Source organism: Priapulus caudatus, unplaced genomic scaffold, assembly GCF_000485595.1.
Source record: "Priapulus caudatus unplaced genomic scaffold, Priapulus_caudatus-5.0.1 Scaffold1729, whole genome shotgun sequence".
NCBI classification, from domain to species: Eukaryota; Metazoa; Priapulida; class Priapulimorpha; order Priapulimorphida; family Priapulidae; genus Priapulus; species Priapulus caudatus.
Window position 1 is genome coordinate 4,610 of NW_014578790.1, and position 13,531 is coordinate 18,140.

General features: G+C 49.9%; 1 long non-coding RNA gene across 1 annotated transcript; it reads left to right on the top strand.

Moving 5' to 3' along the window:
• Positions 1–854: 854 nt before the first annotated feature.
• On the top strand, positions 855–13,194 carry LOC106817451. The gene is made up of 4 exons (XR_001395062.1): positions 855–865; positions 1,367–1,368; positions 8,109–8,119; positions 11,988–13,194. It is a non-coding gene; the product is annotated as an uncharacterized LOC106817451 (long non-coding RNA).
• Positions 13,195–13,531: the final 337 nt, after the last annotated feature.

The following is a 13,531-nucleotide window of genomic DNA, read 5'->3' on the forward strand; positions in this document are numbered from 1 at the left end:
TTATTGCGATTTGTTAGTCGAAATTGTCTGAGGATATGCGCTAGCAGATGATGCTGATGGTGTTCGTGACAGTTCTACCGTTGTTTCCGACGGAGTAGTGCGGGGGAGTCATCTTGTGAGCTTTGGTACAAACTTGTATAGAGGTAATGATACAGTCGTGATTGTTTGAAGCCGGAATTCGATAATGAGATTGTTCCACCTTTCACTATACAATACGGTCGACTCACCATACGGCCGTTTCACAATACGCAGTTCAGATACCACCATACACCTTTTCCTCGATGACAATGGCGTACACCACTACCCTCGTTGGCCGAGTACAATATGATGATATCATCACTTTCAACCGATCATCCGTTCACGCATTACAATGCGTACTCCACCACGAGTACACCCTTTGAAATATTAATCGGGAGGAAGACATGGACGTTTATGATTGAGTTAGGAGAGGAAATGTGTCTATCTCTAAGTCAATATTGATCCACCCAACTCAGTGTTATTTTTTACTCTGGGCTTTCATCACAATATATGGCAGCAGAGCGCTGGCGTGACCCAGTTGTGGACTACAAGTATGTGCATGTTCACGTGCCATCTATTTTTATCTGATAACGATACCCATCCTTCTTACTTTCCGCATGCTAATAGTTTCTTATGTAGATCACAAATATCTTCCACTCCCCATGCTGCTACAGAGGTGGACTTAACCTCATAGTTTTATTTGTGGACTCTCATAAAACTCATATATGCCAACACCCTGTTGTTAGACTGCTTGTAAGTATGTCGCCATGGTATTATGTGTGATAACAGTACGGTGAATACGGTATGGGGCATTCGCTGCATGGTTCAAAACAGATGCATTTCATTCGTTATCACGATTCAGATAAGGTTTCCTTTCGCTAATCTTTGTGCTCATGATTGAAGTTTTAAGAGCTGGATAAGGATAACGATGCATGTTTGCAGCCGCCGATTAACAGCGCTAACCAAACAAAAAAAATTAAATCAAAAGAAAAATACCAAAAAATAACAAGAAAAAAAATAAATCAAATCTACTTAATGATTGCATCACTTTCTCTTGGCTCGCATGATCTGTCTCATGAATGCATGTGTGTTCACGCAATCGATAATCTTCATGAGATCCTCTCACTTGATATAAAGGTCGGCAGAAGCATGTCCATTTGTCTACATCAGAAGTTTTTTGACTGTGTGGCCGGATAATTGATATAAGATTCGTGTCAACTCATTTTAGAACGTTTTAAGGCTTGTTTCACTGAATATTCGAGATTCATATGGGATTTCTCCTTTCTCTCAATTTTACACTGCTTGTTTGCGAGAATTGTATATGGATTTATATCATGGTGGTATAGAGCTGTAGTTAATCGTGACAAAACATGACATTGCTATAACGATGCTATTTCTCTCTGACAGATGAAAATCCTTGCGGATAATAAGGTTCCGTTTAAATACAGCCCGTACGGATCGCTAATTTTTAACATGTGAACAGTTATCATGGAGTCTATACTTAGAGGTATATTTAAGACTATATTCTATTAGCTGCTCTTGATTTTCTGATTTGGCTCTTCTACCATGTAAAATCTTATATTGACTGCGTTCGCAACATGTAATAAGCGAAATAATTCCTGCCAGCTTAGCTTATCAATTTTACACTCGCCGTAATGCACGCATTTCATGATTATGATATATTATACTGATTAAGTGCAAGTGCTAGTCGATATATTATATCTAGATCCTCTCAGACGTATATTTTGTAGAGTTTCTACGTAACCTTTATTGTGTAAAGGTAATTCAATACTCCGTTATCGCACGCAACTACATTTAACTCTAGGCTTTGATTTTGTGTGAGAGGAAGTATGAACAATCGGTACAATCACGTGCGATCTTTACGCGCCTACGTCGCCCGTCTCAACTGTTTTCAAGATATAATGTCACATCCTCGTCTTTTTATACCAAGCGTGTGATGTGAGTCTAGGTTGTTAGATCCGTAATCTCGTGCCCTCTTTTTACTCTAACGAGCGCATAGAAACCCAGTTATACACGAGCAGGGAGCGTCCACGGAGGTGCTGGATGATTTGCTTAGCGTTTTTCCACCTAGCCTTATGTGTTGTCAGTGGGGATGAATGTTATGTAAAGGTTATGGCACTCTCCAAATGAGTGAGGATGTCGTTTCGTGTTAGGTGCTAAGTATATGGAATGGTTATATGACAAGTCACGCGCTAGTTAGCACACGGATTATGGTCTCATCCCATGATACGAAGTCCCTGTTCGCTGTCGTGATGCTGTGGCAAGCGATGTGGTTGTTGATGTGTGGAGGGGTTTTGGTATAGTGCTACCGCTGATACCATACGCAACATCTAACCATACACCCTCCGTATCACTCAATCGGATATAAGAGAAATAATGCCCACGTGGTCGTAGTCACTGTTCTGTGGCGTCATCTATCACGATGGCACAGCTTTTGAATTTAGGTGATCATACTGTCGCTTACGTGCTAGACATTCCTCACTCACGTCTTTATCTTCACTTGGTTTACGTATGAATAAGTTAATCTATTGATAAAAACATCGATTAATCCCCTGTGTCTGTCATCTCTGATTATTACTCTTGATAAAAGCAGTCAGGGCGATAGTGGCAACTAATCAGTGCGCTTTGTTTAGGCTGACTGCTATTTTGCCGTTGCGCAATCATTCCATGTTCGCCAGTACACCTTTCACGATACAATACGTGATGCAGGCATACTCGAAGCACTTTACGACATACAGTGCGCTGTCGCCATGCACGTGTTGCACATTTCATGATGTGGACTCTCGATGTTGATTCGCTAGTGTATTCTTCATATCTTACGGCGGTAATTCGCTACAGGTTGTAAGATCGATGTTACTATTTTAAAATTTGTTGCACAGGTATATGCACGAATAGGCTGATTAGATGTACTCGGACAATGTCATATCATATACATAGCGGATCGCGGGGACTACGAGCCAACTCGTAACGCAATGTCACACGGACACCAATTCGTTGTCGGATAACTGTGTCGTTGACTCTGACTAATGTGTAGTGCGATGACCTTGCGAATAAGTTGTGGACTCTCTAGTCGCTCATGCTGACTAGATAAAATGATTTACTGCTATCGGATTATACCTGCAAAGTGTGTCATGCTTCTTGTTTTGTTCTGATGGGGAGCTGTTAGTACATTGCTATTAACTTTTTATACTCTAGGGAATTTATTCCTTCTATTACTCTCGCTGATATCTCTAATATTGATGAATAGTATTGCTATGTAGATGTTTTGATTCTTCTTGATCGATTGATAAATTAATATTTGCCAGCTAGAAGTCTCTCCTGCGTAGACATTGCACTTATCTCGCATCTACTGAACGAGTTATACAGCTCTAGTTTGAACTGTTCTGATACTCGTCTCAACTAAATCTCTCGACGTGTGAACCCGTCTGTTTGCTATAACCGAGTTCAATGTGATCATAGGTCACGGAGGTCTGCCGAACCTCGAGCAAGTGATCGTCAGAAGAACGTGACTGCCCTGCGGCGCGACTTATATCGAACGGCGCTCCGACAATAGGTTTCAATCATTCTCTGTGACTGTCTTTCGGCAGGCGTGTGATTCAGGATCAATCTTAGTCTAGTCCGGCCATATCACATCTTGGCGATTAAAGTAAAGGCGCTCATCGAATCGCTGAGGTAATCGTGCGCACGATTTTCCCGACGCTTCTCGATTGGCTCGAGCAGTAATCTCATGGGGCGGTAGGTACAAGGCGAAAGCAGTCGTGCGGACTCCGCAGACAAGAAAAAATCGGCGCCGCCTCGCCCCCAGACGGCCCGGCCACCGCAGCGAACAGCAGTGCAGCGGCAAGCAGCAACACAGCGTAGCAGCTGTCAGACGCCAGCGCTGACAATAATGCTCCGATGTCGTGATGAGTGGGCTGTCTCGGGCCGCCGTCCTCCCGCCATAGCAGCAAGATCTATCATCAGCGTCCGCCTCCGCCGCTAGCTGCTCGATGGTAGCTCTGCGGCAATGCAATGCAGAGCAGGATGTCACGTCATTCGCACGTGACCTCGGCTGTCTACAGCGCAACTCTACTCGTGTGCTGCGCCACTCGGCTCGCAGCTCATATAGTTGGGTAGTCTTGTGGTCGCCGCGCATCTGTGCAGCGATGGGGGCGGACCATGGCCAGGCTAAACGCGCACAGACGAACCGTGGCGATGGATACTCTGCCGTCAGTTGTGGTCTGCTGCTGTTGGCGTCGCTGGAGTTGCGTGTCGGGTTCTGAGTGTGTGTTGCTGGTGTTGGTCTGGGTTGCGAATTTTGCGTGCTGCGCTGGCTCTCGAGTGTCGGTTGTGGCGCCCGTTTACGGTTGTGTGATGTAGTTGATTCTGTTTTTTTACTGGTAGTCTCTGGTGTTGGCTTTTTGTGTCGTATTGTCTGTTCTTCATTTTGCTCTGTTGATTGTTACTTTTTGTTTGGCCGTTTCGTTTGTTCGGAATATGCAGTTATATATTATGTGATCACTCGATAATTCTGCATTAAATAAATAATTAATAACTATGGCATTTGAAGCGTTATTTCGTTTGATTCTGTTATCATTTGTTATTGTTTATCACGTCGGGTTGATTTGGTTTTGTTTAACGTTGCTCTGTCTGTCTGTTGTTGTTCGGTTCTCCTGGTTGCTGTTGCTGTTGCTGAGCTGCTGCTGCTTGGTGCTGATCTGGCTTCTCGTTTTCTTCTCTTCTCCTTTTTCTCCTGTTCTTTTTTGTGTACCTTTCAGTATCATTATGATGATTTCACTAGACAGAGCGAAGTCAATCCTGTCTGTTCTCTCTCGCTCTCTCTCAGCTCATTCTTTTTTGGCTGCAAATATAATGGTGTACGCTTGTTGCCTAAATTCGTGTGCCTTCTCTATAGTACGTTATAGATTTACTTTCTTTTTGTCTGTCTTGTCATTTGTTATCATCTCTCCTTTCTTCTTCTCTCAGGAACCATTCTATTTTCTTCTCTCATATAATGATCTGGTTTATGTTAGACATAGAAGTTTGGGCTTGCAATAATTGGTTAGCATTTCTAGCTTCATTTATATAAACTCTACTCCCTCTGTCCTGCCTTGTTGGCCGCTTCTATCGTTCTATTGCATCAGTTATCTAGTATGTCAACTCGACCCTACTCTTCCCCCCTTGATTAGGTAAACCGATAGCTATGCCATTGATGACTCACATCATGATTTGCATTTGATATTATCAATGCATAGTCCTCTCTCGCTCACATTGAGCAAGATGATTTATCCCCGAAGAGATGGCCCGCCATTCTCTGCCCCGCCCACCGAAATCTAATTATCACTAATTCAATAGATGGGGATAGGAATGCTGGGCTCTGTGATGGCTATGCTAGTAGGCTAATTGCATCGCTCTCTCCGCAGTGCTTCTGATCGTCCGTAGCTTTGAAGTTCGTCGCTGCCGCGGGTAAAGCGGATGTATGAAAATACAATACGTTAAGTCGCCATCCTTGTTAGATTCGCTCTCTCTGCTCTCGCTCTCTCATCCGTAACTCACATCTAGTCTGGAGGATCATTTCAATCTTGCGCCATTTTGCCATTAAGTGGAAAAAATTGATCTTGCTTAGATAACGATTCCGCTCTAGTAACAATGTGGTCATTACGATCTGTACAGGAGTCATTCAAAGCCCACGCTTACCTGATGCGAGTGTAAGCTTCAAAGGTTCCGATTCATACTCATCAACATGGAAGGGCGTGCTCGAATTTGAGAAAGAAACCAGTCGAAGAACCGCCTCAACAGTGTGAAATCATAGGAGTTGATTCAGTGCGGACTCGCACCTGACGAGATCATTTCCGGGAGAGCCCGATAGTACCAGGTTTAAGAAAATAGCTATAATTTAAGAATCTCTGCAGAGGAATTAATCTTGCGCCTATGCACTGCTCGTTTTCTATGAAATGTAAAACTATGAAACGATGGTGTCACGTAGAATTTCTGTAACACTGCCGTAGAAAGAATTGTCCATTCACGTTCGCGGCTCTCTCGCGTTATATGAACTAAAATATGGCATACAATAGGCTCTTAAAGCTCCTCGCTCAAGCTGCTAAATGGCCGCTAAGTGGGGCGAATTTGCTACAGTTGTATACCCTTTGCATTTTGCCCCGCACGACTAACTGAGTTTTCTAAGCCAAGCCTGTTTGCAGGGTACAGTTTTGCGCGTGTCTCAGAAGTCTGGTTGTCTTCAGTTTATAGGTGATCCGGACCTTCATCAACGGGGTGTCGGAGTGCTGGTGGCAAGGTTCTGTTTTCATGGGGCGTTTCAATTCTATCTGCAGTCGAAAGGCCTCAGCATCTTCCGTGGCGATTCCACGTTCGCGCAACGTGTCGCCTTACACTGTTTGTACAGCTCTAAAATATCAAGAGGCCATAGTCGAGACCTCATAACAAGTCACAAAGCAATACAGTACCAATACGCATTACAACTAACCACCATGCGAGGTCACACAATACGCAGAGTACATGACAAGTCATCAAATGACTGATGTGCGAGATACAAGAGTTAGCGCAAGAAGCATACAACACGGAGTACAAGTGCCGCAAAAGGTTATTAGCTCCTTGAAAATATACACGAGCGTTTATGGTACGCGACAGCTGCTCTGGGCAGTGGGGGGCGGGGGAGCGTGCTGCTACTTGTTGGACTGAAGAGGTACTGGTGCGATGGCTTTTTCTCTGAAACCGCCTGTACCGACGTTCATTCGTGAAGCCAGTGTCCGGTCAGCTGTGCGTGCGCCCGAAGACAGGACTTCACGCAGGTCTCTAGGGCGGGATGGCAGTAGTTCGGAGGTCGCTAGGCGGACTAGTCACGGGCGTAGATCGAGGACTGCATGCTTGCTCGTCGGGACGCGACGTTGGAGTAGGCACGAATGAGTTCGCCGGGGGTCACCCAATATTAACGAATTATTCGGGTCGCCTGGTTATACATGTGATAAGATAGGATATTTAGAAGTGCGGGTCGGAGTGTTTCGCGTGCGCGGCGGGGGTGTGGTTAGCGACGGATGGTCAGTGATAAACTCCACAGGAAGCTCTGCCTTCTGTTGCACGGGCTCCTGTTGGTGGTGTGGAGCGCGCTCGGATGGTAGTGATATCTGTGTGCAGGGTGTGTGAAGTGGGTAGTGTAGGGTAGGTGTAGTGTTAGTCTACGGTGTAGGATAGTGTAGCTGGTGGTTTGTAGTGTAGTTTTGTTTGTGTGGGGCTCTCGCGGCGTGAGGGTGGCGGTCGGTGGGGGAGTCGATTAGTGTATGTGCTAGCTGGTAGTATGTAGTGTTCGGAATGTGTAGTCGTTTGTGTGTGTAAAGGGGGTAGTGGTTGTGTAGTGGTGAGTCGTGATGATGGGTGATAGGCTCTCGCGGGTAGCGGACCGAGTTTGTAGTACGTGGCTGATCACTAGCTTATCAATACACGTTATATTAAAACCTTAGTGGATTAGATAGATGGTATGTTTTTGTTGTGTGTATTGTTATGACGAATCTGGTGATGTGTGTCGCATGGTCTTTTAAGTTTTACGTGTCGTTTACTGAGTTCTGTTCAGTAAATGTTCGTAGATGATTCTCTCAGCAAGATCAGAGCGCGAGTCGGCATTGCGACAGAGTGTTTTAGACAGGTGTCTAGCTCACTCGTTACGGGATATACAACTTAATGTGTGATTAGAGTAGTGTGTGCATTCGAGAATTACTAGAGTATATAACCGGTCCTCGAGTGGCGTTAGTTGGTGTCGGCTTGACTATGTACCAACTGGATGGAATTATAGCTGAGGTTGTATTTTATTTCGTGTGTATTGAGTATTTTGTGTCTGTGTTTGAGTTGAAGTATGTGAAGTGGCGGAGTGAGAGATCCGAGGGAGGAATTAGAGGAGGAGGGGATGGGTGTGAGGAGGTGCGCGAGAATAGATGGCGAGGAGAGTGATACAGCGGGAGGGAGCTGTGCAGGAGGAAGGGTAGTGAGTGGGGAAGTGAGGGGAAGAAGGAGGGGGAAGAATGAGGGGGGGAGGTGACGCGGGAAGGGAGCTCGCAGTTGTAAGGAGGAAAGTGGGGGAGGAGAAGCGGAGGTCGAGGGGGAAGAGAGTGGGGCAGCGAATTTGTAGGAGTGAGGAGGTGAGGGGATGGGAGTCGACTGGCAGTGTGGGTGGGGGAGTGAGGCGGGGGATATAGCGTGAGGAGGGCCCCATGGGGTTGGTGGGAGAGTATAGGGGCCAGGGGTGTGGGTGTTGGGGGGCGCTCCGATCCGTAGCAGGCGTGGTGGTGTTGGAGGGTTGAGGTGGGTGGGTGTGGGAGGGTTGAGGTGGGTGGGGTTAAACAGGCCGTGGGAGTGAGGGGGAGGGACTAGTGCTGCCTACTAGCTGTGCTGGCCTGTAGCGTGGCAACCTGCTGGCGTTACTTGCATGCGTGTTACTGCTTGCTGCTGTTGTCGTGCCTGTTGTTGCCTGCTGCGGAATGCTGCTGCCTCTGCTGCCTACTGGCCTTGCTCTGGCTTGCTACTGTTGTTGCGTTGGTCTGGCGTGACTGCTGAGCTGGTCGTGTAGACTGCTGTTAGCTGCTGCTCACTGGCCTTGGGTTCGGCGTGGTGGGGGGTGTGCTGGTTGTGTAGTCGATGTTGTGCGCTGCTGCGTGGGTCTGCTAGCTGCTGTGCTTGTGGGCTTGGATGGGGTGGGGGCGCGCGAGCGCGATCGCACGACGTTGCGTACGTGCGTCGCGGTGCGTGCGTGCGTGCGTGCGGTCGGAGGTTGGTGTCGGAGTGGGCGGGGAGCGTCGCATGACCCAGCGAGTCGCGGTCCATGGGTACGGTTTTATGCGGTCTCGCGGATGGTGGGTGGTGGGAGCTGGGTTCTTTTAGGGCAATCCCGACGCGAAACTTAATTGACCCTCAGCCGGCCAGAAGGACAAAAGTTTCTCACAGCGTTTTTCGTTCTCTTGCGTTTATTTTTTACGGTGGATCGAGATATTAGGGTTGTAGTGAGGGAGTTTCGCCGTGTGCAGCGGATAATCTGCGCGTCTGAGGAGCCGGTCGTGTGAGGGGCTAGAATGCTGATGTAGGAGGAGAGAGGGAGTTTCGCTCGCTGTGTGCTTTCCCAAGGGTACACGAACTGCAGTATTTTACTGAAATATTGAAGCTCTGGCTGCAGATATGATAGTGAGTATTATGTAAAGAGTGGAGAAGGTGAAGATGGAATCTCGAAGATTATCTTTGTGTTTATTTAATCATGTATGTGTCATATTAGTATTTTATCACTGATGCTGATCACAACTGCGCACTAAGCTCCCGTTTAACATGATTGATTCTGATAACTGACCCCCACTGCCGTTGCCTGGCCTCCTCACACACCCCCGCTTTATGGAACTTCTAATCGATAGGCAAGTGTCGACGATGAAGAATCCGAGACCTAATCCACATCTCCACGCCTCTACCGTAAATCCCAACGCCTATCACAGCATCGCAGTACGTACGTGTGTGCGTGCGTGCATGTGAGTGGGCGGCGTGTGAGGCGTTGACGGTGAGACCGTGGGAGCAGCTGTGGTGAGGGTGAGATGTGGGTCGCTGGGGTGTCGTCGCGTGCATCGTGCGAGTCATTGTTGGGTGTCTGTGTGTGGTTGCGATGCCGCGTGCTGTGGTGTGGGTGGTGGTGTTGTGTGTGTGTGGTGTGTGTGTGGTGGAGGTCGGGAGGTGGTGTGTGTGTGCTATATGTGTGTGTGTGTGTGCGCGTATGGTGTGGTGCGCGGGGGGGTGGTGTGGGATCGAGGTCGGCTTTCGTGGGTGTGGAGTTTTTTGGGTCGAGTGGTGTGTCGTGTGGCGGGTGGGAGTGGTGTGCTGTGAGGGTGTTCGGTAGTGTGTTGTGTGGTGTGTGTGTTGGGTCGTTGTGTGTGGGTGTGGTAGGTGCGTGGTCTGCTGATGTGTAGTGTGTGTGTGTGTGGGTGTGTTGTGTGATGTGTGTTGGTGGTGTGTGGGTGGTGTCGGGCAGGGTCCGACGGCCTGGGTGGGTGGTGTGGTGGATGGTGTGGGTTGTGATGGATGTCGCTGGGTGTGTGTGTGGTTGGTGGTGGGTGAGGGTCGTAGGCGCTGTATATCGTGCTGTGGTTGTGTGTGGTGGTGGGGTGAGTTGGTGGGGTGAGGGGTTCGCTCGTGTGAGGGTAGGTGGTGTGGCGTGTGGTGTGTGTGTGTCTGTGTGCGTGTCATACGATGTGCATGCAGGGCGGGTCAAGGTGGTCGTTGGTGTGGGAGGGGCTCGAGTCTGGGTTGGGTGTGGGAGGTTGAGGTGTTGGTGTGTGGGAGGGGGCGAGGTGGGTGCTGTGTGGGAGGGTCGAGGTGGTGGGTGTGGGGGGTCGAAGTGGGTCGAGTGTGGGGAGTGGTTGAGGTGGGTGGGTCGAAGTGGGGTGTGGTGGTGGGGGGTTGAGGTGGTGGTTGTGGAGGGGTCAGAGGTGGCTGGCGGCGGCGGGTGCACGGAGGTCGGTCCTGGTGTTGGAGGGTTGAGGTGCGGGGTCGAGGTGGAGTGGGTGTCGGGAGGGTTGATTCGTGGTGGGGTGTGGGAGGTCGAGGTGGGGTGGGTGTGGAGCGTCGAGGTGGGTCGGGTGGCGAGGGTTGAGGGTTGGTTGGGTGTGGAAGGGTCGAGTGCGGGTGTGGTGGGTGGGGAGGGGTATGAGGTGGCGGCTGTGGGTGTGGTGAGGGGTTCGAAGTGGGTCTGGAACCCCGGCTTGGGGTTTGAAGGCGCGGAGGGTTGGGCTTTTGCTGTCTAACCCGCTTCGCGCCGCGGGAATGTTCAGCGAGAGCCTCGTTGGGAGTCGATGGTTTGGTAGCCACCGTGCGGGGGACTCGAGAGATTTCTGCCAAGTACCGCCCTTGTTTTGTAGTGTCTTCTCTGAGAGATGGGCGTTCACGCGTCAAACGCTCTCGAGCACGCCCCGCGGTTTTGTCCCGCCGCGCAGTTCTTTACGTGAAAAGATATGCCCTTGTGCTAGGTGAAAGGGTTGTTCTAGGCCTTACGAGTTAGTCGGCCGTGTAGTGCGGGCGCCTTACTCCTCCTGTCATCCCACTGGCCAGTCCGCCACGGACTTCAAAGGTTCGCGACAGTTGTCCGGATTTGCGACAACATTCGGCTTGAGGGTTGCGGGACCGAAAAGACCGTAGACCAGCGCAGTCTCTCTGATACTTGACCCGATGCAGATCGCGCGCCCTCCCCCTGCAATCACGTCCTGCCTCTCTCCACCGGGAACTCTAAGGATCAGACTGTGCCTTCGTCGCCATCTCGGGCTTGACTTAACACGAGAATACCTCGCGCACCGGGGGCTCAATTTTCGGCCTACTGCGTAGCCCGTTAATTGCTTTGGTCTGCCATTTTGGGGCTCGAACCAAAGTCACACAAGACGTCCGATTAGTTGTCATCGCCTCGCCTTGTGGTGCCATAACCTTGCTAACGAGGGTCAGGCGCTTTCGCACCACCATCAAGCAGGGGTTACGCCCTTGTGGTGTCACGAGTTGCCGTTTTGAGTTCTGAGCCTGGAGGATTTTTTCTAGTGCCTTTCCAGCTGGCGACGTCCTGCGTGCCACAGGTCCAGACGACTTTTCTAGATGAGTGCATGAGCGCGGACTAGATAGCAGATTCGTCACATCGTTTAATGCATAAACACGGCCTATGAAAACCGTGGTTGGGAGCGTTGGGTAGTCTCCTCGGGATATGGCACGGGATGTGCGCTCGAAGCTACTTACGGCTCAAGCAGATCATCCCCCGAAGTTCAAGCGGTTCCGTATCGAACGAATCGTACCTGATCCCATACACAAGATAATATACGCATTTCAATGCTCCGACAGATGCGCGGTTGCTTATGGTTTGTCAGAAAACGCGACGATCGACACACCTCCGCGATCACCGTTCACTGTGGACGGCCTGAGGCCCGATCTTGTCATGCCGATCCGCGAGCGGTAAGCAATGCAATTTAATCAATGCATAATCTTGGGAGATCAATGCATACATCATTGGGATCAATGCATACATCATTGGGATCAATGCATACATCATTGGGATCAATGCATACATCATTGGGATCAATGCATATCATGATATGACCAGAACGATAAAGAGCGACCGGGCGAAGCTCGGCTTGGAAACGACGGACCCTCAAAACTGCTCTGCGTGGAGAGGGTGTCTCCGACGACGACAAGTCAGACAGGCCCCACCCTCGGGAGAGGATTAATTCAGGCCTGGATAAACTAAAGCCGGATGATGATGATGATGATGATGATGATGATGATGATGATGATGATGCCTCCAGAGTCGCAAATACAAAAAAAAATACTAGGGCAACGCCACGTTGTTGGAGACAGCGCGAGATACGCGTTCAACCGCAGCAACCGGACGTTGCCCCGCCACACACACATCGCCACGGCAACACCATTTAACGACACGAGTGGCGCACACGAGCGACAAGTTTATGACGAGAAATCGCGCGATTAATCGACTAATTAACAGCGAGACGTCGTTAATCCTGTCGTGCGATGGATCGGACTTCTCGCGTTGAAAACCTGCACGTTAATACCGACGTCAGCCGCTCGCCCCAGCAACGGCATCGCCCTGGCAACGGCATCGCCCCCGGCAACGACATCGCCTGGCAACGACGTCAATTCAGGCAATGCCGGGCGGGAAGATGACAAAAGAACCGCGAATATACGGGGAAGAGGAGAGCGGTTGTCTGCCGGCCCTCCGCTGCCGGACTTTACCGTGCGGCACAAGTGTGCGAGCCGACGTGTCATGGCGGCGCGACCGTGACCGAAAGATGACGAAAGAGCCACGAACGTACGCGCCGTCTGCCAAATCCTCCGCTGCCACTGGTCTTTACCGTGCGGTGCGTGACAGCGTGCGAGCTCAGGTGTCAAGGTACGGGTGTCGGAAGCGTGAGAGCGTCGGGCGTGAGAGCGCCAGCTCAGACGCGAGCGCGATTCACGTCGTCGGGCGCTCGCTGCGCAGACTTCAGCGTTGTCGAGGCAGAGGCGGAGGTGGCAGCACTGCTGAGCAGGCAAGGGTTGCCGCAGTGATCCTTCCGCTTGAAGTGGCCCACTAGCGCCCCCATCTGGCGGAACGAGCTGCCGCACTGCAGGCAGACGTACGGTCGCTCGTCCGTGTGCCGCCGTTCGTGCACCTGCGCAGGAACAAGCGAACGTTCACTACGATCCGAGCGGAATACCGTTACATATGTTGTTGTAGCATATGATTTACAGATGTTACATAAATGAGTAAGCGAGACGCGGATGGCTAGTAGACTCGGGGTCGTTTTAGTGGTAATCTATGTAGACGGAGCGTCGCGCGTTTGCTAGCGGCTACATTGGTGTTATAGGGAGAATGGTAAACGTGTTGTAGGTCGGGCGATTCTCGGGTCATTGTAAAATGAAGGAACAGACATTAGGACAGAGATTATGGAGTTGGCTTGGAAGTCGGGTTTGACTTTGTGCGTGCCTTTGTGCGATTTTGGTTTAA